This window comes from Mastomys coucha, unplaced genomic scaffold, assembly GCF_008632895.1.
Source record: "Mastomys coucha isolate ucsf_1 unplaced genomic scaffold, UCSF_Mcou_1 pScaffold17, whole genome shotgun sequence".
NCBI classification, from domain to species: domain Eukaryota; kingdom Metazoa; phylum Chordata; class Mammalia; order Rodentia; family Muridae; genus Mastomys; species Mastomys coucha.
The window spans coordinates 14,678,489-14,693,017 of NW_022196899.1; the positions used below are offsets into that span (position 1 = coordinate 14,678,489).

The following is a 14,529-nucleotide window of genomic DNA, read 5'->3' on the forward strand; positions in this document are numbered from 1 at the left end:
GGGCGGCTGTCTGACTTGGGCAGGCATTCTCGGGAGACGTCTGCCTTTCTCTCTCTGCTTCTTTCGGGGCTTCCCACAGTATGCTTCCAATTTAAAAATCAAAACCTTGAGAATGTGTATCTACCATGACAAACTTGACAGCCTCTAACTGCTTACACACAGGGCCAGCTACATAATTCTCAGGGTTGAGCAAGGAAAAAGTGGGCGAGGAGAAAGTACATGGAGGTCTTATGATTAGAATGTTGCTTGCTTTTCTGTTCTCTCCTTTCCCACTTTTTACTGTGTGTTTTATTTGACTACTGTTATTCTTTGAAACATGTTAAAACACTTAGACGAAAGGCATAAGGTTTATTATTTACATTTATATTATTTATATTTATATTTTGTAATGATGCGTTTACATATGAACTAAGCATATTTGGATTTTATAGCAAATCATCAGACTTCATCCTTTTGCATCTTAGTTCATGTACACATTTAGTCTTGAGCACAAGGATGCTGCTGTACAACCTGCAACTTTGGCATGCTTCTGCACATAAGCTTCTGTAGGGAAGGACAGAGAGTAAAGAGCAGTAAGTTCACCTTGTCTTTCCTTACAGTTATCATCCTTGTGAAAATCATTGATTAGCATGAGAAAGTGCTACCAATAAGTGAGGGTGTGATTGAATTCCTTGGTAGTTCTTTAGTTTGTCTTTCTCAAAAGTTCTTTTATTAAGAAGTGTGCGTTCTCAGCAGTTCTCTTACTCACAGGTGTAAGAATCCTACTTTCATGGCTTCATGGTTGTCCCCTAAATCTCATGCTGAAAGGTAAATTCCACAGTACAGAGAAAGATGCCTGATGTGGCTCCTCCACACCCATCCTTGATGGACTGACTAATGCTGTTATTGTCAGGCTACTTATGTCTTTTTTCTCCTCTTTCTTCCATTTCTCTTTTTCTCTCTTTTTCTTGTATCTCCTGGCTTTCTTTATTTTACTGTAGACTAGCACTGTAGGTAATGTAAGGGGTTTCCTATTGCTGCTGCTGGTCCCTCCATCTGGGACTTCTGAGCTTCCAGTATGGCCACTGGTCATTCTCTCTCTCTCTCTCTCTCTCTCTCTCTCTCTCTCTCTCTCTCTCTCTCTCTCTCTCCCTCTCTCTCTCTTAAAAATCAGTTTTGGCATTTGAGTATTGCAGCACTACCTACACAAAAACTAAACTTGAACTTATTTGAACCATATGGATATCTATGTAGGCTCATCAGCTATATCAGGCTCCTGTCATCCAGCACTTGCTGGCATTCACAATAGTGTCTGGATTTGATGATTGAATATGGGAAGGATTCCGAAGTGGAGCAGTCTCTGAATTGTCCTCCCTTTAGTCTCTGCTCCATAGTTAGAATCTACAACTCCTTCCATGGGTATTTTGTTCCCCCTTTTAAGAAGGAACAAAGTATCCACACTTTGGTCTTCCTTCTTCTTGAGTTTCTTATTATTTGTGGACTGTACTTTGTGTATTCTGATCTTTTGGGCTAATAACCACTCATCAGAGAATGCATACCATGTGTGTTCTTTTGTGATTGGGTTACCTCACTCAGGATGACATTCTTCAGATCCATCCATTTCCCCAAGAATTTCATAAATTCATTGTTTTTAATAGCGGAGTAGTACCTCATTGTGTAGATGTAGCACATTTTCTGTATCCATTCCTCTGTTACATGACATCTGAGTTGTTTCCAGTTTCTGACTATTATAAATAAGGCTGCTATGAACATAGTGGAGCATGTGTCCTTATTATACATTGGAGCATCTTCTGGGTATATGCCCAGGAGAGGTATAGCTGGGTCCTCTGGTAGTACTATGTCCATACATTCTCCAATAAAACAATACCTCCTCCTATAAGTTCACATCTGTTCTACCAAGAACAATGTGATTGATTGAAAGAAAATTGCTCCCATAGGTTCACAGAGAGTGGCACTATTAGAAGGTGTGACCTTGCTAGATTAGATGTGACTTTGTTGGATTAGGTGTGCTGTTTTGGAGAAAGTATGTCGATGGGGGCAGCCTTTGAGGTATTGTGGTCCGTGAATCTATATGTAGAACTCTTAGCTCCTTTTTCAGCATCATGTCTGTCTATACTCCACCATGCTTCCTGGCATAATAACAAGCATCAACTAAACTTGTGATCTGTAAGCCAGACTTAATCTACTTTGGGTGTTCTTTATTCTTCCACTCTACACCGTTCTTTCTCTTCCACCCTTTCAACACCTTTTCCTACCCTTTCAACACCTTAACACTGGATAGAAAAGAAAAAGAAGAGAGGGAAAATGGAGTGAAGTTATTGTTAGTCTACTTCCTCCTGATTAGGGGGAGAGAGTTCCTTGGGGCAAGTTTGATCGTTGCCATCAGAATATTTAATTTCTTCTTCCTTCCTTCCTTCCTTCCTTCCTTCCTTCCTTCCTTCCTTCCTTCCTTCCTTCCTTCTTTCCTCTCTTCTTTCTTTCTCTCTTCCTTAATTTCTTTCTTTCTTTCTTTCTTTCTTTCTTTCTTTCTTTCTTTCTTTCTTTCTTTCTTTCCTTCCTTCCTTCCTTTCTTTCTTTGTTCACGACTAATTAGAAAACCAAAAGCAACCAACCAACAACTCACTAACAACAACCCAGACTCTCAGGGCCATAACATTTATATACCCTTTCAAAAGTCCCCAAAATTTCGAATGTCACATAACTGCAAAAAGTATCTGCAGCTAGTAAAATCATGACTCTGAAATAGCATAAGGAAAACCACAGCTGCTATGGATAATCAGAATCAACCCGTTATCCCATACCTGGGATTAAAATGAAAACATATTTTTATAATATGTCTGTGTTTTTCAAAAGAAGCCAAAATTGTCACTACACAGTCCAAATTAAGTGTTTTTCTTTATAAGAGTTGCCATGGTTATGACATCTCTTCACAGCAATGATATGCTAATGAAGACAAAAATTGGTGATAGGCTTGACCACATTTTTTTGGAAGTGTGTGGACTTTGGATTAGAAAAGCAGTTGAATGGCAAAGTGGGGCTTAATGGGCCATTCTAATAGAAATATAGAAGACAGTTATGGTGAAGATGATTTGAAATTTGTGACCCTTGTTCAAGAAGTTTATGATGATCCAGGCAGTGGTGGTGCATGCCTTTAATCCCAGCACTTGGGAGGCAGAGGTAGGAAGACTTCTGAGTTCGAGGCCAGCCTGGTCTACAGAGTGAGTTCCAGGACAGCTAGGGATATACAGAGAAACCCTGTCTCAAAAGAAGAAGAAGAAGAAGAAGAAGAAGAAGAAGAAGAAGAAGAAGAAAAGAAGAAGAGGAAGAAAAGAATATTAATATATGGTCTAGAGTAACAGAGACCAACTCCAGTGGGTTATAAAAACTGAAGGAGAATATAAGGAGTTAGTCAAAAGGACTTGGATCACACAGACACTGAGACAACTCAGGTCATTTCCATTTATACAACTTTTTTGTACATATAAAAAGGTTTAACATTTATTTTCCCATTTTCTCACATACCATCTCTTTTAAGAACTTCATACATTTAATTATAATGTACAGGTCCTATTCTTCCCTTCCTTCTCCTCAATCCCCATGGTTTCCTTCTAAACTGTGAACTCTATGAAGAAAGGGCAAACAGCTTCAGCAAGCAGTCAATATCTAACCTAGCACATTGGTAGAGAACCAAATGACTGTGGTTGGTAGCAACCGTGGTTAAAGTTTAGAGAGATGATAGACATTCCCAGGAAATTTGAATTTAATTATTGGCGCCTGCCATCTCCCCACATCCAATTCAGGAGATTGAATTCTTCTAATGCCCAGGTTTCTCTGCAGATTATTAAGTCAATTCCTCATCCTTGCATGGTTTACCTCTGAATGCTACTATTAAATCTTGGAACCAACTATCTAGCAAGAACTTCCTCACCTTTTAATAATCATCTAGGTGTTGCTTGGAATAGGTTGGTGGGGACGTTGTTGTCAGAACTAAGTTCCCACTGGGAGAAAATACATCCAGATATATTAGTCGATACACCCAGACCCGGCCCTCATGTTGACTCAGTTGTATCATCATTATTAACAAACATAGGGGTAGTGATCTGTTCCTTTCCCACAATCCTCAGCAATAAACAATAACGAATCACAGCCTGAGCGTTCACTTTCTAATTCTGGGGAAAGGTCTGTCACTGACACTTTGTGAAAGGAAAAACTGACAAAAATGCAAATGCAAGGCAAAAGTGAAGCCAGCATTCCTATGGGAAAGGTCAGGCGATCCTGCCCAAATATCCCCATAGGTCCTTGCTATGTGGTGACCCAACTCCTCAGGTCTTGCCATAGGGAGATCCATCTGCATTACACTCATGCACCTTTCCCAGCAGAGACTTGGCCACTGCCACTTGAGTCTATTCTTGTATTATTTTAGTGAAGAATTTAGCTGCATTTTGCTGTTTTTTTTTTTTTTAAATCTCTCTGAGACTGAATCAAGAGTTTTAGATTATTTGCTTTTCCAGATGGGATTTCAGAACCCTATGTGGACTGTGTTAGGGTTATTAGTGGCAATGCTTATACATATTTATAATGAAAAGGAACAGGCTGAGCAACGAACGAAAGTTACAAAATGTTCAATTTGAGGAGAAACATGGCACCAGTTAGTTTAGAGGAGATAAATCTTACGTTTAAGGATATAAACACATTAAAGAAAAATCTGTTGTTAAACGGAATAGAGTGACGACATCATGGCAAGATCCCACCCAGTTAAGCTTTCCAACTGGTGAAAAAGCTTAGAGCCAGGGGTGGTGGGGCACATCTTTAATCCCAGTACTCTGGAGGCACTTAGGTGAAATCTGAGTTAGAGGCCAGACTGGTATACAGATCGTTTCAGGGAAGCCAAACATAGGCAATGAAGGAAATCATCAAAACATAAAGTTAATAAAGATGAAATTGAACAAGGTATGAAAGATATCAAAGAACCATGTTCCTGCCCCAGGAAGCAGCAGAACTTGGCAGCGTTAGCCACACGGCTCTGGCTTTAGGGTAGGTCAAGGGTATAATAAAGGAGTTGTTGAATCTCCCTCAATGACTAAAGAAATTAGCGGAGGCCAGGAATGTGACAGCTTCCCCTGCATGGCCACCTAAAAGGCCATTCGTTGTGTGAAGCTGTGAAGGTGAAGCCTAGAGCATGTTGGAGTCCAGCTGCGGTTCCATGTCCCCTGCTTCCTCCCTCTCAGGGAGCTCAGATGAGTTATCCAGACACAGAGACTTTGACCTTAACTAGCAGGGTTTACCCACTGCCCCCAAAATTTTGGAGCCATAAGATACCTCCCAAGGAATGCTGCTAACAGGGAATGGAGGAAGCCCAAGAGAAAGAAGTGTGTTGCAGTCAAGATCTGAAAAGGGCTTTGACAGCAGACATGGAGATGTAGAGTGCCGGGCAGGCTCTCTGCCTACAGAACTAGGCTAGAGGGAGAGAGCTCGGTCCAGCTGAGCCTCTCAGAGGGGGGGGGCTGAGCGGGATGGTGAGTGTTCTCCGGCCCCGTAGAATAACCACACCCAGCCGGGAGTCTGTCAAAGCAGGAACTCGTTTTAATGTATCAATCTTTTCTTTATAAAGGGCTGAGAGAGGAGGTGGAGTTTTCAGCTGGGGTGAGATGACTTAGGGGGAGGGAAAGTTGACAAGGAGTATGGGGTGACTGAAGGAGCCAACAAAGTTACTCTACTTCAGCAGGATCTAGGCAAAGGCAGGCTTAAGCAGGTTATGCTGAGTCACTCCAGTACGGAAATGAGTGAGACAGTTTACAAAACTCAAGCCAGGCTCAGGTTTGTCCTCAAGGCCCAAACCAGGGCCAAACAGAGCCCAACAGTAGAGTTTGGACTTTGTCCAGCTGCATTTTTTGGTCTTGCTTCTGTCAGTGTTTTCTCACTATGAAAACTTTTACAGAGTGAGTTCTAGGACAGCCAGGGCTTCACAGAGAAACCCTGTCTCAAGAAACAAACAAAACAAAACAAAAACAAACAAACAAAAAAAACCCAGAAAACTTTTATTCCTTTGAAATGCTAATGTATGCCCTGTGCCATTTTATGTTAGAAGTATGTGATCTCCTTTTTTCTTTTGATTTTTATAGAGGTTGAGAGATTGAGTGAGATTCAAGAGACTTTGAACTTTGGATTTTAAACAAGTTTAAGACTGTTTTAGACTATGGGGACCTTTAAAGTGGGACTTAATGCATTTTTGCACTATGATGTGGATATAACATATGGGGCCAGGGAGAAAAATGTGATGGTGTGAAAGAAAAATCCTCCCATAGATTTACAGAGAGAGGTATTATTAGAAAGTGTAGCCTCGCTGGAGTAAGCATGACATTGTTGGAGGAAGTGTGTCACTAGGGGCAGACATTGAGCTCTTAGATGCTCAATCCAGGCTCACTGTCATTTCCTGTTGCCTCCAGATCCACATGGAGAACTCCCAATTCCTTCTCAAGCACCATGCTTCCTGCCATGATGATAACGCATTAAGCCTATGAATTATAAGTCAGCACCAATTGAATGTTTTTCACTATAAGAGTTGCCAAAATCATGGTGTCTCTTCACAAAAATAAAAGTTTAACTAAGATAACCACATCTTTTAATCCTTCTCAGTTTATAAAACTGGCAACTAAGCATTCTAATATATGAGGCTTTGAGGTTTTATTTTCATTCAAATGACAATGCTTAACTTCTTCGAGATGCATAGATATTAAAGAAATACCACTTCCTGTTCTTTTATAACAATTTAGTGTTTACAAAAAAACAAAACAAAACAAAACAAAAACAAAAAAAAAAACCCTTTTATTTCAAGAATAAGATAAAGATATTTTTAGGCACATCCAGAGTAAAAACAGTTGTAGGAGAAAGAGCTTCAACTATCATAAAATTCATCAAGGAGAACTGTGCGTTTGCTGGAATCAAGGAAAGTACAAGAAACAAACAACTGATAAAAGAAAATTCTGGTAAAATGAACATGTACCATTTAGAGGAAGCTGCCTCCTCCCTTCTCCTGCTTTTCCTCCTCCTCCTCTTCTTCCTATTGTGTTTCTCTCTCTCTTTCTCTGTTCCCCTCCCTCTTCTCTCTCTCTCCTGTACTTAAGTAAAATGAGGTAACTGTTAAAAAATGGTATGAAATATGAAAATAGCATAGTTTAAAGTATTTAAACACAAAACCTTCTTATATTTGAAAGTAAGATGGAGATGATGAATAAACTTGGGCTTTAGGGGACAATATCAACTATAAAATTAGTAACTCGATTAATAAGTGAGCTAATTAGTAAGTCAATAAGTTCACTAAGTAGCACATGCAATTCCCATTTTTAATCCAAGTGTATCATTAGTAGGAATGAAATTTATCCCAAAGAGGTATTCAAACAAAAGGGGAATAAACTTCATATATTAAATTGCTTTAAAAAAATTTTAAATATGCAATATCAGTGAAATATTAAAATATATCACCTAACAACTATTGTCTTGCAATTAACATTAAGATATATTCATAAAGACACAGTAACATGTCCTGTAACTCAAAATGATGAAAATGAGCAAACACTTGGATTTAAACTGAATAAGCTTCATGTCTTTTGCATTAATACCATGGGGAAATACACAGGGGGATATAAAAGTTATGCAGGATAACAAGATTGTACTTCATTTGTTTCCATTTTGCTGAATATACTTTAATATTGCTTTTTCTTGTTAGAATAAACCAATAACAAAAATCTCAAGAGGTTTTCTCAGCAATTACAGTATGGTGCATTCCTGGTATGCAACTGAGAGTCGGGCAGGAGCACCTGCCTCTCTGATTCATATTTCTCTTGTCAGGTTATAGCCTATTTTTGTCAACATTACTTTCACTGTCATCATGTGTACTCTTAAAGAAGAGACTTCACAGATCCTGCAGGATTCTAAGGCTGATATGAAGAATGTGGCACTGTCTCTTAACATCTCCAAAACACCACAGACATGTAGCATTTCTTAACAGACTGAAGTTAGCAATTTCTTTCATAATGTTTGTAAATCCAAAAGTCGTAAAGTACCCAGGCTTGGAAAAGTTTATACCCTTTGAAAATTTTACTTGATCATTGTACTTGTTATGTTTCACAGGTCTAACTGCCTGTACAGGAATGATTTTTTTCCATTTTGCTTCAAAAGTCTGATCCTATCCCTGTACTGAATAGATAGAGCTAGTAGGTGTGCTGTCAGGTAAAATGCTTTGCTTTATCAAAAGGTCACTCATCAATAATGAACTTCTGTAGGAAGACTATTCTAAAAATGTTAAATATTTTGCCATGCCTCAGTAGTTGCAAGGGACTGGAATTGTTGTTTCTTAACTGAATGGGTCTGTGGGAATGGCTACACAATGTAGGCTGGTGTAGGACAAGTGCACATGAATGAATCTGAGGACCCAGATTCACTGAATTCACATCATCTATGAATCTAGGATCATAGCTATTGTTCATATGGAAGGTATGTTTCTTATCTTATAAATTCTATCATTCTGTATATTACTATTTATATATTCATATTTATCATCTATCTTCATATCTAATGGCTAACATGTACTTTATAATAAAGAGTAGGTACTTAATAAAAGGTGATACTTTAAAGATAATTTTTAGTTGTATGTAAAAAATATTCAAATGACTACAACAAGCACTACAAGTGCAAACTTGTACAACCATTTTGGAAATCAATTTGGTAGTTTATCAGAAAGTTGGGAAAAATTCTACCTCTATACTGCTCCTGGGCATATAACTAAGATGCTCTACCACATCACAGAGATGCTTGCTCAAGTATATTCATAGAACCTTTATTTACAGTAGACAGAAACTGGAAATAACCCAGATGTCCCTCAACTGAAGAATGGATAAAGAAAATGTGGTACATTTACACAATGGAGCATTACTAAGCTGTTAAAAACAATGCCATCATGAGATTTGACTCAAATGAATGGAACTACAAAAGATCATCCTGGGTGAGGTTACTCAGAACCAGAAAGACACATATGGTATATACTCACTTATAAGTAGATATTAGTTGTTAAACACAGGATAATCATGCTACAGTCCACAGACTCAGAGAACCTAAGTAACAATTAGAACTCAAGAGGGAATCTAAGAATCTCACTGTGAAGGAGACTTAGAATAGACATCATGGGTGGATTGGGGTATGAGATTAAAACAAAAGGGATTAAGTATGAGGAAGGCACAAGGAGAGATGACTGGAATCAAGGGGCGTCGTTGGAACAAGGTAGACATTTCGAGTAATGGAAACTCTCGGGAACCTATGAGGGTGACCCTCCTAGCAATGGAGGATACAGAGCCTGCACAGGGTATCTGATCTAACCAGGTAAGACTTCCAATGGAGGGGATTGTGATACTAACACAGCCACCAAACTTTTGACCTACACTTTGTCCTGCCTACAAGATGTGCGGAGGTAAAGGTGGTACCAACCAATGACTGATCCATCTTGTCATGAGAATGAGCCTACCCCTGACACAGCCAGGAAGGCCAGGAACCAAAGGCTGGGTATCCCAGAGATCTAGGATAGAATCATACAAGATTCGCAAAAGCAACAAAAATAATTAAATGATTCCTAGTACTCTGCTATACTCATAGATTTGTGCCTAGGCCAATGGGAATCAGAGAGGCTTCACCTAGCAACTGATGAAAATATAGGGAGAGACCCACAGCCAAACTTTAAGATGGAGCTTGGAGAATCCTGTGGGAGAAGGGGAGGAAAAATTGTAGAAGCCACAAGACTACCCACAGGATCAGCTCACCTGGGCTCATGGATACTCACAAAGACATGCAGCATGGAACTGAGCTAGGTCCTCTGCATATCTGTCTCAGTTGTATAGCTTGTTCATATAGGACTCTTAACAGTGGGAGCAGGGGCTGTCTCTGACACTCTTGCCTGTCTTTAGGACTCTTTCCTCCCACTGAGTTGCTTCCCTTAGCCTTAGTAAGAGGAGGTGCCTAGTCTGACTTCAATTTTATATGCTATCAGCTAGCCAGAGGCTGGATAGCTCAGAGAACTAAGATAGAATCATGGGAGGTCTGAAGAAAAATGAAGGAGTGGATGGGGGAGTTTAAGGGGAGGAGAGAAGGGAGTTGTTGGAGGAGGGCTTGGGAGGAGAAGAGGGAGGTGAAGCTTTAGTCAGAGTGTGAAATAAATAAATAATTAAAAAAAATTTAAAAGACTGATTTCTTATGTATTTTGGCCCTTGAAGGCTACAGTTTTTCTTTGTATAACTAAATGGTTATTATAGAGAAACATATAAAAATGACAGAAAAAAATCAATGCTGTGTGTGTGTTTGTGTGTCTGTGTCTTTGCTTAATGACACAAAGAGGAGCACATTTAGTGTCTTTTTATACTATTCTCTGCTTTATTCCCTTGAAGACAGGAACTCTCACAGAAACTAATTCATCAGTTTTCATTTTCAGTTAGGTTGGTGCCCAGAAAAGCAGTGCGTGATCCTCCTGTTTTAGCACTTGGGATCTAGCTCCAGTGAGACATGTGGGCATCACCACACCCAGCTTTTTATGAGGGTGCTAAGAAGTGAAACTCAGAACTTCATGTTGTGGAGCAAGCACTTTTTCTTTTAAATCATCTACACAACATGCCCATTCTAACCAACTTCTGGGGGAAGAATGGCTGTTATTTGTTGAGAACTTACTTTTATTCCAAGCTTTTTATTTAAAGTCTATTCATAATTTTATCCTTGATCTTTTTCCAAAAGTCTGAAAATTCATAATTATATTTAAAACAGCATGTAATATCCCAGGTAAATACTGCTTGATATATAATCAACTTGAGATTTACATGGTATATAAAGCAGAGCTCAATTTCAGAACTTACTCCCCATCCCTCATCATGTCTGAATCCTGGGAATTCTAGTAGGTCGTGTGGCTCCTGGGCCACTTGGGGAAGCTCTTCCTTTCTTGCTTAGGCTCTTTAACTAAGGAGGTCTAAGGATCCCCTATTTGCCAAGTGAAAAGAATAAAAATAGAAGAGAAATCGTGCTTTCAAAGGGCCCTGTAAATGAACAGCTATAGTAAAACTGGAAGCCAAAAGTGAGACAAGAACGCAGGACTGAGAAAGATTGACCAGGGTGGAGAAAGACGGACATCCTCTAAAGGTGACCTATAGCTGTCAGAGAAACTTCCAAAGAGATAACCCCTTCCCATTAAGTCAACTGACAGAATCAAAAGAGAACGTGCACGGGATACAGGAGTTTGATGGAGAGTGCTGGAGTGAGTCACTGCGCAGCTGTCAGTGGATGCTTTCTGCCTGAAAAGCAAGGTATTCCTCAAGGTGCTCATTTATCACATTCCAAACTAGGTCTCAGAGATCTTAAAATATTCTTGAAGGAAAAGTCCCATCTCATATACAATGGCAGAGACAAAATGCACAGCAGGAACTGCTCTCTGGAAAACTCCTCCTGGTGAATTCGAAAGTGCTGATGAGATTTTCAATAAACATCCTTCACCGGTCTTAGCACTTAGGTTCAGTGAAAGCTGGGATTCTTCACGCTAAATTCTCCTCAGGATAAAGCAAGTGGGCTTTCAGACAGTTGACAGGGACCTGAAGCTCAGTAGCAGAATGGATGGCTCTCAGTAGAGAACTTTCTGAAAGACAGCTTAACAAAGTATGAAGGGGGGCAATATCCCTGGGTTTAGTCCATGCACACTCTTGCTTGGACAGGTTATACACGTACCTGCACTTACCTCCTCTACTATCACACCAGAGCCAAGGACTCAGGCTGCTTACCATATCTGCAGAGGACTAGTCTCAGCTTTCCTCCCTGTAGAAAACTGAGACCAGATGGAAAGTTCAGCTGATGCATAATTCCGTTCTGGTTTAGCCACACACACACACACACACACACACACTCTTTCCTGTGCACCACCTTGTACTGCGGGACTTTGCTTTATAAAATATCTTTATTTTTCTTTAACATATTTCATTTTACTTTTAACTCGGCATATGTAGTAATCGTTTCCTGATGGCATTTTCAAGTTTTCACATGTAATAATTTTGGGTGAGATCCTCTCTGCCACACTCATTTCTCCCATCCACCCTTTCACTACCATTATTCTCTCTTCCATTTTCATATAGTGATATTTTATTTTATTTTACTTTATTTTGTTAATTGATATTAGTTAAAAATAAATGCATGGTAAAATAAATTCTTGTTTAACTTGTTTAGCCCACAACTCCAAAGCTCAGAGGATTGAAACAAGTGTGTATTCTCTCAGTTGGTTATAGTCAGAAAGCCCGGGATGATTCATCTGGGTGTTCTGGCTCAGCGTGGCTGCGGTTGATGCAATTGGCAAACCTACTACCATCCCAAGGGCTACGGAAAAGCCACTTGCCCACTCCCTGAAACTGCTCTCTGCAGGTCCCAGATCTGACTCCAAGTGCACTCATATGGTTTGGGCTTTCCTCCACAGTGAGCAGTTACATGTGGCTTAGAAATGCAAAAGTTCCGAACAAATATTATCCTGTCTGTTTTAGCTTAATGTCTGTGGCTGTAATAAAATGTCATGAGCAAGCAAGTTTGGGGGAAAAAGGATTTGACAGGAACATCGGAGTCAGCTCGAGATACCTCAAAGCCAAGTTCTCAGCACAAATGAGATTTACTTGCTCCAGTGGGACAGAGGGCAAAGATAAGGGACAAAGATAGGAGATCGAGGGGAAAGGAGAGAGAAAGGGGAATAAATGGAGAGGGGAGAAAAGGGGTAACAGAGAGGAGGATGGGGTATTTGTCATGGGATATGGAAGAACAAAGTGTTGAATAAAGAAAAGATACATATGGATAAAGATGTGGCCATAGGCAAAAGGAGGCACTTTTAAATTTTAAATTTTATTTGATGAGATGATGATGATGACGATGATGACGACAATGATGACGATGATGTTGACAGTTATGGTGATGATAATAATTTTGGTTTTCTGAGACAGGACTTCTCTCTGTAACCCTGGCAGTCCTGGAACTCTCTGTAGGTGAGGCTGGTTTCAAACTTACAGAGATCTATGTGACTCTGCCTCCCAAGTGCTGGAGTGGGAAAACTTGTTTTAGGATGAGGTACTTAATTTTAATTGGGCATGTTAATTATGTGAGCCAAAGGGGCTTGAGATTGTTGGACATCAATACTTTGATAACTAGACCTTGGTAGTCATCTTCGATAGGAAGAAGTGGCCAAATTAAGGTATAGATCTTGGTGGCTAGTTTTACAAATATAATCTAAGGGTGTTTGTTTGTTTTATTTTGTTTTGTTTAGTGAGGCAGAGGGAATGGGGAGAAAGGCAAGGCCTGCCAGATCCATATTTACCTTGACCTAGACCATGATGGGATCAGTCTTCTACATCAGTTAACACCAAAAACAATTCTCCTGCAGCAGATGTGCTCACAGTCAAACTGATCTAGATAATTTCTAATATTGCTTTTCCAAGTAATTCTAAGGTATAGCATGTTAATATTTAAAACTGACCATCATATCAATTAACCAGAATGATGCCTTTTGCACCTGAGATGTATTCTCATATCTCATGCCAACTGCATACAGTCATCAGTTAAAGAGGCGAGAATAGGAGCATCTATTCTCATACTCATCACATATTGAAACTGATTTGTACATTTCAGTTGAGTCTAAAAATTTCTCTAAGATTAAAAAGTAAACCAAGTATATAGTTGTAGAATATTTTGAAATTAACATGTAAATGTAATATATAATCTATCGTACTATATATTAACAGAACAGAGAAAGTTTCACATCACCCCTTAGGGGAAAATAAAAAAGATGTCTATAAAAACCTATTTATGGTGATTTCCACTGAATTGATACATTTCTTTTAGGAGAGAATCAGAAGGTCAGGAATCTCGGGATGAAAACAGAAGATCACAAGCCTGAGAGAACAAAAACGAGGAAGATTTTGGAGGTTCCCTCTTCAGCATTATAAAAAGAAGTCAACAAATGGGAGAGGAGAGACTGTTACCAGACAACCTGCAGAGAGAAGACCTATGGGATCAGGAGCCAGTGGAATCCTCTGCGAGCTGTGTGGAGAGGTGCTTGCAGTTTTGTTGTGGCCTCAGAGTCTTGGAATGGACCTTCTGATGACACCGATGCTTAGCTGTATCATTCCTGATCCTTATACATAACTCCTCACCCATGTTCCAGTGAGTAACCCCAATAAAACTCACTGGTTGACCAGGTCTGCAATTGTTACTTTAGTTTGTCCTGGGTCACCTTTCTGCTGGTAAGAGACATATGTGTGTTCTAACTCTCCAAGAAAAGTCTGTCACACAACAAAACCATTGCATAAGCATTTATAAGATAAATCATTATGGTTCATTTCCTGTATGAAGTATATATCAATTTCATCAGAAAATCACAAACAAGAAGGGATATTAGGGCCTTGTCTTCCCTCACGGAGAGCTGACATGTTGTCTAGGTGTTCTATGTTCATCGTAGGGTTGAATAGTTACAGGCAGTTT

At 39.5% G+C, this 14,529-nt stretch overlaps 1 long non-coding RNA gene across 1 annotated transcript in view; it reads left to right on the forward strand.

The window, feature by feature from the left end:
• The window catches only part of LOC116094750, a 21,700-nt gene extending 7,452 nt beyond the window's left edge, over positions 1 to 14,248 (forward strand). Inside the window, exon 2 of the long non-coding RNA XR_004120291.1 lies at positions 13,891 to 14,248. This is a non-coding gene — a long non-coding RNA (uncharacterized LOC116094750). The remainder of the gene's footprint in view (positions 1 to 13,890) is intronic.
• The last annotated feature ends 281 nt before the right edge of the window (positions 14,249 to 14,529 follow it).